Here is a 14401-nt window from a genome sequence, read left to right on the forward strand (position 1 = left end):
GGGGGGGGACTGTCCTCCCTCCGCACTGATGTGCAAAGCTCTCCCCTCATGCTGCGACCCCTCCTGCCCCCCCAAAACGGCCATGAGCGGGCTCCAGGGGGGCCCGGGCCCCCCCGCGGGGGCAGGTGCTGCTTCCCCTATTGTTACGCCAGTGGGAGCAGCCAGGGTGAGTAGGAGAACTGTGTCCTTGGCCTACACTTGTTCGAGTTGATTCACCGAGCGGATCAACCACTGACACATCAAGGGGGGGGATTTGGGGCTGCTGTACACACACTAGATTCTAGGCAGATGTGGTCTCAACTGCCTGCCAAGGCCGAGAACTGTGTAGCACACAGGTTTCAAATTCCAGTCCTCAAGTGCCATATCCATGCCAGCGTTTAGGATAGACCAAGAACTGGAGAAATGTGTTCTACTTGATGAACCACATCTTTTCAGATTCAGTCCGATCAATTACCTAATTTGAGCTGTGCCAAAATGTGTAAGGACCTTGGCCCTTGAGTACTGTAATTCAACATCAGTGATCTAGCATATGTACAAGGCTTAAGGGTGGCCAGTGAGGTCCAGCTAAACTGTTATGCTGTGATCGGAATCTCTGTTGGGCGGTTTGTATTTAAATGGATTCCTACTTCCCTTGCTCTGGATTGGCTTTCTGAAAAATTCTAAATTCATTTTGCACCACTTCTAAACTACTTGGTGCAATGCTACTTAGCTGCCAAATGACTCACATTTCCTGCTCAACCCTTAACGCATTGAAAGACTGTTAGCTTTACAGCGAAGGTCAAGTACGTTTGGTCCAAGCAATCGCATCTGCCTAAAATATTGACTTATGTGATTGATTTAAAGAGATACCGAAGTGAAAAAATTATGATGATTTGTATATGTAGTACAGCTAAGAAATAAAACATTAGGAGCAGAGACATAAGTCTAACATTGTTTCCAGTACAGGAAGAGTTAAGAAACTCTAGTTATCTATGCAAAAGAGCAATTGAGCTCCACGACTTTCAAAGTCGGAAACAGCTCTGTCTTCTGAAGCTTATCTCAAGTGTCTGTCAATGTATTTTCTTTTTCTCTACAGAGAAGGATTCAAAAGTTCACTAGCCTGCTAGTTAAAATCATTTAGAATGCTGAGTAGTGTGTCAACTGCAAATATTAGAGAATAATGCAATGTTGTAAAAAAAACAAAAGTATATAACTGAAAAAAAAGATAATATTTTCTTTGCTACTAATGTTATAGTAATTATCCGTACTACACAACCAATTCATTATATCATTTAAAAAAAATTCACTTCAGTGTCACTTTAAAGGTGATCACTAGAGATGGATAATGCCCTGTTTAGGTATTTTTGGCCTCGTCAAAAAAGCATTTTGCTGTTGAGTTAACTAGAAAGCCATTTCTCAAGTGGTTTTGAGATGGGTTTATTAACCTCCTTGCCGGTTATCCCGAGCTCAGCTCGGGGTAACCTGCGCAGGAGGATTTCTCAGGCCCCGCTGGGCCGATTTCTATCAAATAAAAAGCAGCACACGCAGCCGGCACTTTGCCAGCCGCGTGTGCTACCTGATCGCCGCCACAGCGCGGCGATCCGCCGCGTGCAGCGGCGAAAGATGGTCCCCCCAGCCGCCCGAGCCCAGCGCAGCCGGAACAAACAGTTCCGGCCAGCGCTAAGGGCTGGATCGGAGGCGGCAGACGTCAGGACGTCGGCTGACGTCCATGACGTCACTCCGCTCATTGCGGCCTTCCTTGTTACTTTTGATCGCCGGAGGCGATCGAAAGTGCGGATCCGGAGCGCCCTCTAGTGGGCTTTCATGCAGCCAACTTTCAGTTGGCAAAAAACAAGGTGAAGTGAGGAGCACCTTAGCATAGGTGGGTGTGCCACGACCCCGTCCCAGTGCCTCTTGGGATCACAATGTCCAACAATACAGATGGGTCGGCACCACTGAAAGTAAATAAAGCTCTTTTATTGATACAGCAGTAACAGACGCTGTTTCGGGCTAAAGAGCCCTTTATCAAACTGCTCAAATGTGTAACACACACCATCACCTTAAATACACACCCACCTAGTGGGTGGTGACATTGGAGGACCTGATGGGGAACTTGAGACGCATCTATATGTAAAAATCACAGTAAAAGCACACTCACCGCATGTTGTATTTCTAACACGCCAAGTGGAAACCTCACCGCGCACCGTCCTACAGTCATAGGCCAATCAGAGCGGCCAATAGCCGCCAACCAATGGCAAAAGAACATCGGCGCTGCCCAGTGTGACGTCACGATCAGCGTGCGTCCACACTGAGCCTGATCACGGGTAGCCACTAGGTGTAGGAGGAGGCGTGCGACGTCATGACCACGTCGCACCGCCCCTATAACAACAAACAGGGAGCGTGCATAGTACGCTACAATGGTAAACAGTGGAAACCTCACTGCGCGCAATCTCACAGTCGTGGGCCAATCAGAGCGGCTGATAGCCGCCGGCCAATAACGAAAGAGTACCTGCGCCGCCCAGTGTGACGTCACGAACACCGTGCGTCACCATTGAGCCTGATCACGGATTTCAGTGGTTATCCGTGATCAGGCTCAATGGTGACGCACGGTGTTCGTGACGTCACACTGGGCGGCGCAGGTACTCTTTCGTTATTGGCCGGCGGCTATCAGCCGCTCTGATTGGCCCACGACTGTGAGATTGCGCGCAGTGAGGTTTCCACTGTTTACCATTGTAGCGTACTATGCACGCTCCCTGTTTGTTGTTATAGGGGCGGTGCGACGTTGTCATGACGTCGCACGCCTCCTCCTACACCTAGTGGCTACCCGTGATCAGGCTCAGTGTGGACGCACGCTGATCGTGACGTCACACTGGGCAGCGCCGATGTTCTTTTGCCATTGGTTGGCGGCTATTGGCCGCTCTGATTGGCCTATGACTGTAGGACGGTGCGCGGTGAGGTTTCCACTTGGCGTGTTAGAAATACAACATGCGGTGAGTGTGCTTTTACTGTGATTTTTACATATAGATGCGTCTCAAGTTCCCCATCAGGTCCTCCAATGTCACCACCCACTAGGTGGGTGTGTATTTAAGGTGATGGTGTGTGTTACACATTTGAGCAGTTTGATAAAGGGCTCTTTAGCCCGAAACAGCGTCTGTTACTGCTGTATCAATAAAAGAGCTTTATTTACTTTCAGTGGTGCCGACCCATCTGTATTGTTGAACTTTCAGTTGGCTGCATGAAATAGTTTTTTTTTAATTTAAAAAAAACCCTCCCGCAACCTCCCTGGCGATTTTAATAGAACGCCAGGGAGGTTAAACAGATCTTAAAATCTTGTGTAATCCAATGGAGGCAAGGTGTTATTGGTTGCACCACTTCATGACATAAGTAGGCAACACGCAACCTAATGCTGTAACAACGAAGTGTTATGGTGGTATGTTATCTACAGTTCTCTGGACTGGTATTGGCCACCTCTCTGATTTCAACTTATTGAGCACTGAATTGTACTTAAACCGGAGGGGCAGAATTTTTACATAAATATACCAGATTGTACCTTAAGAAAAGAATCAGATCAGAATGTGAAAGAAGATTCAAAGAGTGTTATTATGGAGGAACAATTATATTGGAGGAACAATTATGAGCATGTATATTGTCTAATAATATACTTAATGATGGAAGCGAAATAAACAGTTCTTAATTAGTAAGAAATTACAAAATGGCAAGTATATAGAGTCTAGGTTGACTGCAGTGGTTGCTTATAGGCTTTAAAGATAAGTGTGCAAATCCTTCCATCTAATGTTATAGCTAAGGAGAATATTCAGCAGTGTGGATGTGAATTTGCCTAAATATAGACCACTTTAGAAGTTCCCTTTAAAAAGAAATATGTAGGCAACTGTTCGATAGCAATCAAAAGATCTTTCTGCCATAGCTGATGATCAGCAAAAGTTAGCATCTCCCAAATATGGAGCAACAGCTCCTCTGAGGCATCATAGAGTACACCTGCTGCTGCAAAGGCTACCTGGTACAGCTGGTTGAGATAAGTTGTTCGAAATGTTATAAAAACAACCTCTGGTCGGCCTTCTTTTGAGCTCTGTAGCTTATCACCTATGCAGAGAGAAAACTCTGCCTCGCAACATCTTATCCAACCCTCAAATAAGCTGTGTCTTTTAGAGTCTGACACATTGTGTCCTGTCCAGTAGTTTAATGAGTGATCAGGATAATTGGGATTGCCCAATCTTCAAAAATGTACATGGAATTCTAAACTGGGGCAGAGTTTCAACAATATGGTGGGTGGAATGGCGCAGAGGAGACACAAGAAGCGAGAGAGGAAGGGTCAAATAGGGCACACAGGAGGCACTTAAGATGTGAGTGGGGGGATAGAGAGGTGGGTGGGGGGGATATAGAGGTGGGTGGGTGGGGGGGATAGAGAGGCCCTGAGGAGGGAAACTGGTGGTATTAAAGGGGACACACAAGCCCCTGCTCGGTAAACCATTTGCATGTTCAACCTTAAAGTGAACCTCCGGACTAAAAACCGACTCAGCAGCACTGAAAAGGCCTAGTGTTTCTTCAACAGTTTCACAGCATCAGAACTTTGTTTCTCTTATCCAAGCCTCATTTTTAGCTGCACAGAAGAAAACTGCCTGGGCTTTTTTCCGCTGATGCTGTGCAAAGCATGATGGGATTTCTGATGTTGTTGCTCTCGTTCTGCTGTTTTGGTGCAAATTTTTTTTTTTTTTTTACCATTTTGAATTTGACATTTGAGGCCTAACCTGTGCAGCTGGGAGGGGTTATCAGGACACAGGACAGTTGGAACTGTGTCTCCTGCTCCTTGTCACCTCCTTTCAACCAAAAAGATGGCTGCCCCATGACAAAGATGGCAGCCCCCATGAATCACAAACATTTGCCTGTTCTTTTAAAACAGGGTGGGTAAAAAAATTATATTACCTATCTATTCTAATTAACATAACTAATGTAACTTAATGACAGTATGTTTGTTTAGGCTGAAGTTCCCCTTTAAAGAGTAACTGTCAGGCTGCAGAAGCTAATTTAAACCTCTATTCTCCTGTGTTAAACAGTTTAGACAGAAGCCAAAAAGACATTACTAAAGATAAAAATCTCTCTTACATTTAATGTGTTCTTATCAGCAAAGCTAAGCTCCTAAGGAGGACGCAAGCCGCATTCCATACTGCAAAGCATTCTGGGGCCCTCCCCTCGGCTGCTAAGGAGAAGACGGGATCAAGTTTCAGCAGCTTCTAACTCAGTCCAGCCACAGCACAGATAAATCTCCGGGGCAGAGTACACTGCAGGAGTCAGCTATTGTTCCTAGCCACATGGCTCATTAATATTCACTGCACACTGTGTTATTCTGTACGAGCTGTTCTGTGATCAGAAGCAGGCAGGACATGACGACACATTTGGCTTCACAAACATGGAACCTGCCATGGGCTGTCAGGAGCATCATTCTCTGCATATACTATATAAATATTCTGTGAAATCCAAACGTGGACAGTGAAATGCATATGTAATGTAAGTACAGCCAATATTTAGCTACTGATATATGTGTTTATTTTCTCTGAGACCTTATACCTAACAGCTCCTCTTTAAGGCTGCATTCACAGTAAGACGTTACAGGTGCACTGGTTCCTGGAGCGCCGCTCTGTGCGGCGATTGGCTGGCGGGACCACTTGATGCCGCATGCGTCCAAGAGTACGCATCACGGACGCCAGAGTGAGCTGCACAACGCCGCTCACTCTGACGTCCACATCCAAGAGCACCAGACGTTGCGTTAGGGGCACGTTATGCAACCATAACGTCCCCTAAAACGCAACATCTTGGTGTGAAAGTAGCCTAAGTCTAGTTCTTGATCAAGATCTAGATAAAGTGTATTTGATTTGCTTAGGAATAGTGGAAATGTTTCACTCATTTTTGTAAATATGAATTATATGAGTACAAACAATTGTTAATTACACACAATTGATCCTACCAGAAGTTATTAAAATATAACTTTTATTAATTAATTATTAAAACTTTCATATTTGTTTTCATTTTATAATGCATTAAATAACCCCAGATTAGGTCTATAGTACTGTGTTGAGCATCTACACCAATTCACAATTTTTAGTGATCCTGCTCAGAGACCTAACACTGAGTAAGTTGCTTTTTACTTGCTACATATAAGTTAATAAACCCCCCACCAATCCGACATGTTTCAACCCCTTAATTGGGGTCGTCGTCAGGGAAAAAGTGCCTAGTGCAAAGAGTTGCCAGTGCATATAGAAGAAGAAAGCATTATATATACATTTCAGTAAAGAAAACAAAAAAGGAAGAGCGTGTGCTCTCCAGCTCTGTCAGCATTGAAATGAATGTCTGCATGTGCTGCCTTTATAGTGACCTGGGGGGTGGTTTCAATCATAGTCTACTCCACCCTTTTTTATGTTTTTCCCATTGGTCAGGTTTCCTGTCAGTCATCATTCCTCCGTTTCCATTGGCCAATATATACATTCCCATAGATCTCTCAACAGCCACACAGATACACCTATGATCTCCAAAATGACTCAAGCGCCTGCTTACATATCCAATAAGAAATCCTCCAAATTGCAGGCTTCTATCAATATCCTAAGTATCAAAACGCCATGTATCGCAGTATCTCCCATACAATAGCATTGGAGATTTCTGATTGGTGGATTCACCCCCACATGATCATCACATGCTTTGATTGTCCAATTACAATCCTCCCTAGTGTTGTCATGGATACGGAGGCTTTTCATTACGTTTAACTCCGGCGCACTGCGGAGTTTACGATCACTCCCACTGCCCTGCGTCATCATAATATTCATACGCTGCGCTTCGCAGCGTTACCATAGATACCAGGACACTTCCGCAGTGTTTACTTGCGGGGGCTGAGCGTACATATTCGCTCCACCTCTCCGCTTCTTACTGGAGCGCATATTCCTCCTCCCTTCATCCTGTTTGCGTTCCACTGTCATTAGGAAGTATCCTGACTCGCAAGGCTGTCATCTTTTATTCCTCCTAACCATTGGCATTCTAGATTTATTATACAAAACCCATTTTTCTTCTATATATTTCAATTCACTTCTATAATTTCTCCACTTACTTTATTTAGATACTTGATTTTATATTATATTATCACCTATAGTTTACCATATATATATTCCTGGCACAAAGGAGAATTATCATTATAGCTCACAGTTGTCCAGTCAATTTTATTCATCTTGCGGGATAAAGTATCATATCTTTACTCATTTTTATGCATATCAGTGAAGATAACATTAATATTGGTGGAAAAGCCTCCGTATCCATGGCAACACTAGGGAGGATTGTAATTGGACAATCAAAGCATGTGATGATCATGTGGGGGTGAATCCACCAATCAGAAATCTCCAATGCTATTGTATGGGAGATACTGCGATACATGGCGTTTTGATACTTAGGATATTGATAGAAGCCTGCAATTTGGAGGATTTCTTATTGGATATGTAAGCAGGCGCTTGAGTCATTTTGGAGATCATAGGTGTATCTGTGTGGCTGTTGAGAGATCTATGGGAATGTATATATTGGCCAATGGAAACGGAGGAATGATGACTGACAGGAAACCTGACCAATGGGAAAAACATAAAAAAGGGTGGAGTAGACTATGATTGAAACCACCCCCCAGGTCACTATAAAGGCAGCACATGCAGACATTCATTTCAATGCTGACAGAGCTGGAGAGCACACGCTCTTCCTTTTTTGTTTTCTTTACTGAAATGTATATATAATGCTTTCTTCTTCTATATGCACTGGCAACTCTTTGCACTAGGCACTTTTTCCCTGACGACGACCCCAATTAAGGGGTCGAAACATGTCGGATTGGTGGGGGGTTTATTAACTTATATGTAGCAAGTAAAAAGCAACTTACTCAGTGTTAGGTCTCTGAGCAGGATCACTAAAAATTGTGAATTGGTGTAGATGCTCAACACAGTACTATAGACCTAATCTGGGGTTATTTAATGCATTATAAAATGAAAACAAATATGAAAGTTTTAATAATTAATTAATAAAAGTTATATTTTAATAACTTCTGGTAGGATCAATTGTGTGTAATTAAATTAAAAATCAGGTTGTGTATTGTGTACAAACAATTGTTGTTGTGTGCAGAGATTTTTCAAGCAAGAGTGTGTTGATAGGGAAACTTGCTGACTGCTGTAGCTCGGAGGAGAGTCAAATAAGGTGACGCTGCTTTTTCCTCTAGAAAACTTGACCGGTTATACAACATGCAGATGTTAATGGACACTGTCTGTTCACATGGAAATAAGAAGCCCATCTTTACCATATAGTATGTATAATATGTAGTACATACTTTTGTTTATTTATAGGTTTATTTTAAAACACAGATTGGGAACGGGGTCAAAAGTCTGTTTTGTTTTTCTTTACATGTCTTGTGAATCATTTGTTTTATATGTAATTTATTCCAGTCTGCTGTTGAACAAACTAAGATAATTAAATGTTTGTAAGCAGGGTGCTTTTTAGATTGTAGCATGGATTTTTTTTATCTCCTCACAATAACTTTAGGAATGACGTAAGGGCTCTGTAAATGTGTGACTTGCTTCTATGTTGATTAAGCTGAATTTTTTTTCATAATATTGTAGAACCAAGCATATATTACTTATCTAGAAGAAAGAATTCCAAGAGGTATTACCATATATACGGGTATGAAACATAAATAAGATTTCCACCTTATAACCAGATTAAGAACAGTCTCTTACACCAAAAGAATGCCCTTTCCATACAGTCATCTGATTACTATTTTATTGTTTGCTAGACCAAAAACAAAACAAAATAATAAAAAAAAAGTACAAAAGGGAGGAGGTGCACCTCTGGCTGCAACAGATTTTTGTATTTGCAGAACAGAAGCACTACATGTTACAGACGCACAGATCTTTCTTCATGTGCATAACAATGAAGGATCTGCATTATGCACCTGATGAAGGACCTGCAAGTCCGGAACATGTAGTGCTTCTGTTCTGCAAATACAAGCATCTGTTGCAGCCAGTGGTGCACCTGCCTCCCTTTTGTTCTTTGGTTGTATCCAGGACCGTTCGAGCAACCTGGTCGAGGCTTGGTGCCGGCATATTCCCAGGTACTGCATGCCTCACTAGAGAGCTAACAGCACTTGAACAGTATAAGGGATTACCATAATATAAAAATGATTTATATACGTTGATCTTGTTGTTCAGGTTACTACTTTTTAAATGGGACATTGATTTTTGAGAGTAGCAGGCACATATGTCTTACTAGCCTGCCATTAATCACAATTGTCTAACCTGTATTTGCATTTGTAGCTTTGTTCAGTAATAATACAAGTGGTGTGAAAAACTATTTGCCCCCTTACTGATTTCTTATTCTTTTGCATGTTTGTCACACTTAAATGTTTCTGCTCATCAAAAACCGTTAACTATTAGTCAAAGATAACATAATTGAACACAAAATGCAGTTTTAAATGACGGTTTTTATTATTTAGTGAGAAAAAAACTCCAAATCTACATGGCCCTGTGTGAAAAAGTGATTGCCCCCCCTTGTTAAAAAATAACTTAACTGTGGTTTATCACACCTGAGTTTAATTTCTGTAGTCACCCCCAGGCCTGATTACTGTCACACCTGTTTCAATCAAGAAATCACTTAAAGGGAACCAGAGAGGATGCAATATACATACCTGGGGCTTCCTCCAGCCCCATACGCACGGATCGCTCCCACGCCGCCGTCCTCCGCTGCCTGGATCCGCCGCCACCGGGTCCCGTCATTGCCGCAAGTCGGCAAGTCGGCCGGCTGACGCGGCCAATTCTCCGCATCACAGGGTGCTCTTCCCATGCAGATACGCATGTGGCTGCCTACTGCGCAGCCGCATGCGTATGGGTATGGAGGGAGCCCCTGTGATGCGGACAATTGGCCACGTCCGCCGGAAGTGACGGGCCCGGTACCGGCGAATCCAGGAAGCTGAGGACGGCGGCGTGGGAGCGATTCAGGCTTATGGGGCTGGAAGAAGCCCCAGGTATGTATAAAATCTTTTTCTTTTTTCACCCCCCCGTTCCTCTCTGGTTCCCTTTAAATAGGAGCTATCTGACACAGAGAAGTAGACCAAATGCGCCTCAAAAGCTAGACATCATGCCAAGATCCAAAGAAATTCAGGAACAAATGAGAACAAAAGTATTTGAGATCTATCAGTCTGGTAAAGGTTATAAAGCCATTTCTAAAGCTTTGGGTCTCCAGCAAACCACAGTGAGAGCCATTATCCACAAATGGCAAAAACATGAAACAGTGAAGAACCTTCCCAGGAGTGGCCGGCCGACCAAAATGACCACAAGAGCGCAGAGAAAACTCATCTGAGAGGCCACAAAAGACCCCAGGACAACATCTAAAGAACTGCAGGCCTCACTTGCATCCTGCTCGATCGACTAAGCAGGTCAATTCAACATGAAATCAGCTACTTTTCATCGACTGGGAATTCTGGAACACACACCCCATTCTCTCGATTCAATAAAATAATTGAATCGAATAGTCCATCGCATAGCCAAATTACTAGATGTATGGCTACCATAACGGCTCAAGCAAGAATAGTTTAATATTCAAAGACTGGCTTGATTCTCCCATGATAATTTGCTTCAGGTTTATTTCATACTAGTAGACCTAAGCCCATTTAAAAATGGGTTCTAGGTCTCTCTCTCACCGCCGCATGTCAGTGCACATGCACGGGCACCTGTCCACCGCCCCTGGCCCTGTCCTCCTCCTCCTGTCTCAATGACTACACATGCACAGTAGCCAAAAACCATGGACACAGGGATAGGAGGATGACGCAGGGACAGTTAGGGTTCTATTATATAGGACTAACTGATGCCTAGTGTTGCCCAGGTATGTATATGGCTGGTGTTGGCTCCGCTCATTTTTCTAACCCTAACACACAATTAATTACTCGATGACCTAGTTTGTGAGCTTTGCGGTCTTTGGCATCAATAATTTGCATTGAAATAAAAAAAAATCTAATTGACAGTTTGTGGCTCCACCCCTTTTCTGAATTTGAACCCCAGTCACCCAATGACCAACTGTACCAGGTTTGAGGCTTGTGCCATTAACAGTGTAAGCAATGGCAGCAATTAAATATCCCCCTTCCCCACTTTTCTGAATATTAATACCAGTCACCCAGTGACCAACTGTGCAACGTTTGAGAATCCTGCCATAAACAGTGTAAGAATGGCTGCAGTGTACATTTTCCCAGTGAAATTTGTATTTGTCTCCTATCCTATATGTTATTTGATTGCACAAAGGGCATAACTATAGGGGAGCTGCCACTGTAGGGAGGCCAGAGTTGTTGGGGGGGGGGCCATAAAACACAGGATCAAAATGGTCTTTCAAAGCAGGCTAGCAAAGTGGTGCTCATTGGATGCCATGCAGGTTGTAAGATGGGTGTGGGTAGGACAGGTGACAGAGCCAGGGAGGCCACTTTTTTGGGATGGTAGAAGATGAAGGGCAGAAGTATAATGTATGGTTACATACTGGGAATGACACATACGTGTAGGTAGCAAGGCAGAGGAGGTGAATGCACAGGTGGAGTAGCAAGACAAAGCAGAGTCAGAAGTAGTAGTGCACAGTGATATGAGTGGGAATAAAGAAGGGTTGTATGTTTATGGTAGCAGAACAAAGGAGAGGAACAGATAGCAGCACAGAAGAGAATACCACATAGTGGGGGTTGTAGGACAGATAAGGAATGTTTGTAGGTAGCAGGATACAGTTGGAGAATGTGGCATGGAGGTAGCAGGACAGAAGAGGTGCCTGCAACACGGGGAGGAGGGGGGGGGGGGGGTGAGGGGATTAGCAGGATAGAGGAAAGTTGCACATATTGTAGCTGAGGTAGGACAGGGGGAATGTACACTGTAGGTAACAGGTCATATAATTTGAATGCAGACGGTTGCAGGAGAGATCAAGGGAATGATTGGTGAGGGACATACAAAAGATTTATTTTATTTATTTATTGTATTTGTAAAGCGCCAACATATTACGCAGCGCTGGACATTAGTTTAGGTTACAGACAATATTTAGGGGTGACATACAGCAATAAGACAATTCAAGAATACAAGAAAAACCAGATCACGCAGCACAGTAGGAGTACCGGGTAATGCTCAGTCAATGGATGGAGTATGGAGATTAGGCAAGTTGTGTTCACCCAAATGCATAGCATGGGTTCACAGTAATGGAGGTGCCTGATCAGGTAGGAGATTGAACAATAATGCTTCCATATCTGTTTATTAGCCTGGATGTTGCACAAGACTGTGCATTGCTAATTACTGTAAAATTACCAGGACGTGCATTAAAAAATGTCAGGCTGAACTGGTCCTTAAAACCTTTTCAGTGACAATAGGTATTATGCTATTCCAGAAATACTGGTAATTGTGGATCATATTTGCAATTCTTAAGCTTAACAGATCCTTTCATATTTCAACAATCTGAAGTGGAGACAATACAGTAATAATCTATTCTTTCTCTGAAAATGGTTCTGATGAATTATGGCAAAGATTATATAATAAGGTTATCATCTTAATTTGCATAGGAAATGAATGACTTTGAATGTAACAGAATATTTAGAGAACGATGCATAAAAACTAGTTGAAAATGTGGAATAATTATAAAAAGGAGCAAATCCTAGTCGAGCAATAGTAGACAGAGCTCAGTGAGCTGTGACGGTTAAGCTAGCAGAGTTTCATTTGAAAAGCTAGTAGGAAAATTGGCACAGTGCAGTACAGTGCTGTGAAACAAGCCCTGGGCAATAATACTTCCCACAGAGTACTTAGTCAGTTTAGTCAGCATGAATGTAACCATCCATACCATAAACCTCAATTAATAACAGATTGGTAAATAATAAATGTGCAGTCATACTGTATATGCATAAAATGCAAACCCGTGTATGCAATGCACAATAAAAAAAAGTTACAATTCTAATTTAAGCAAACCACCGTGTAATAAAGTACGTCACGGCAGGTTTTATTTGCGCAACCTTCACATTTAAAGCAGCAGTCCAGTCAATATATTTGTCCGTGTGTGTGTAAGGAGGTGGATTATACGGCTCAGTAAAATAAATGCACTACAGGCATGCTGTGAACCAGCGGCCCTGAAAGTTTGTCTGGCTTCTCAGGGTCATAAAGGAACCTGAAGTAATGCAGTGGAAGTAACTTCCTGCTCACATTAGGCAGAGTATTTTCAAATGCCTTTTAAAAAGGCAAAATTGTATTTGGCATAACGAGTTAATATAATCTGTTAACTAGCCATTAATGTCCCCCCCCAGTCGACCATACTCGAAGACTAGCATATTTTCCCCCCTCCCCCCTCTCTTCGCCTCCCCTACTAGCCTCTGCAAATAGCCTCTCTAATCTCCCTCCTTTAGTTGTTATTTTAGTATATACGTTTTTATTGCCACCACGTTTGGAGCTCACCCTCAATTAAGAGCTAACTAAGTCAAACACATTTCTTAAATTAGTACGTTACCTGCACCTTTATGTACAATGTTGGCCTTTGCTTATTGCTGTTTACTGTGCTGTAGAGCTAGCTTAATGAAAAAATTACTCTGTTTTATATGCACACACTTAAGCCGCTAGACTTAAATTGCCTGTTTTGTATTTTCTCTTTCTACTGTTAAAACTTAATAAAGATTTATTGAGACAAAAAAAAATATAATCTTCTAACCTTGCGGTGGAGAGCCCCTCCTCTTCACCATGAATTATAGTGGCAGTCTGTTTTGTCACAGTGAATCATCAATAATGTGTTGTCTACACACAGGTCAAGCTGAGGCAGCGTAGGGCTGATGCCGTGATGCTTATAGTGCATGGGCCCTTCCACAAGACAGAAGGAAGAAACAAAAAAAAAACACCCTGTGTGTATTTAGAGATGGCAGCCTGTCTAATTCTCCTTTATCTGGAAGTAATGCACCACTGTAATTTGAGCTGTCATCTCTGTCTGATCTGTGGCTGAAGTTTGTGCCATTCAGCCGTGCTTTATGTAAACACAGGAGGTTAACCACTTCTGTGCTCCCATGAAACCAGGAAGTAACCACTCTGCAGAATCTCAGTAGGAGTTTTGTGGGCTGTAACAAATAAATGTTTTTGTGTAAAGGTTATTATGTTGTTGCTCCTCTTTTAGAGCAGAGAGGAAGTACTCAGTTTAGATCTGCTTTAAGGCTACGCACATACTTCAGATTTATACATGAATCTTTATTGCTTGCCTGTGACAGTTTGCCAGTAGGGATGGTCAATGGGATGTAAATAATTCTGAGTTGATGCAGGATTATGCAAGTTGTGTATCAAATCTACCAAGGTGTAATGAGATTGGTCCATTTTCAAACTGCATACATTTGCATACAGAATTTACATAATCCCTCATCAGC

The 14401-nt window shown here is 42.8% G+C and overlaps 1 protein-coding gene across 6 annotated transcripts in view; it reads left to right on the forward strand.

Moving 5' to 3' along the window:
• The window catches only part of CAMKK1 (calcium/calmodulin dependent protein kinase kinase 1), a 350786-nt gene that overhangs the window by 106589 nt on the left and 229796 nt on the right, over window positions 1–14401 (forward strand). The window contains exon 1 of one of the 6 annotated variants that reach the window (XM_068268514.1): window positions 7433–7472. The exons of the other annotated variants lie outside the window; for them this stretch is intronic. The gene's annotated coding sequence lies outside the window, so the exon portion shown is untranslated. Of the gene's footprint in view, window positions 1–7432; window positions 7473–14401 lie in introns of those variants that run through there. 6 annotated transcript variants of the gene reach the window in all.

The sequence above is a fragment of the Hyperolius riggenbachi genome, chromosome 2, assembly GCF_040937935.1.
Source record: "Hyperolius riggenbachi isolate aHypRig1 chromosome 2, aHypRig1.pri, whole genome shotgun sequence".
Classification (NCBI taxonomy): Eukaryota; Metazoa; Chordata; class Amphibia; order Anura; family Hyperoliidae; genus Hyperolius; species Hyperolius riggenbachi.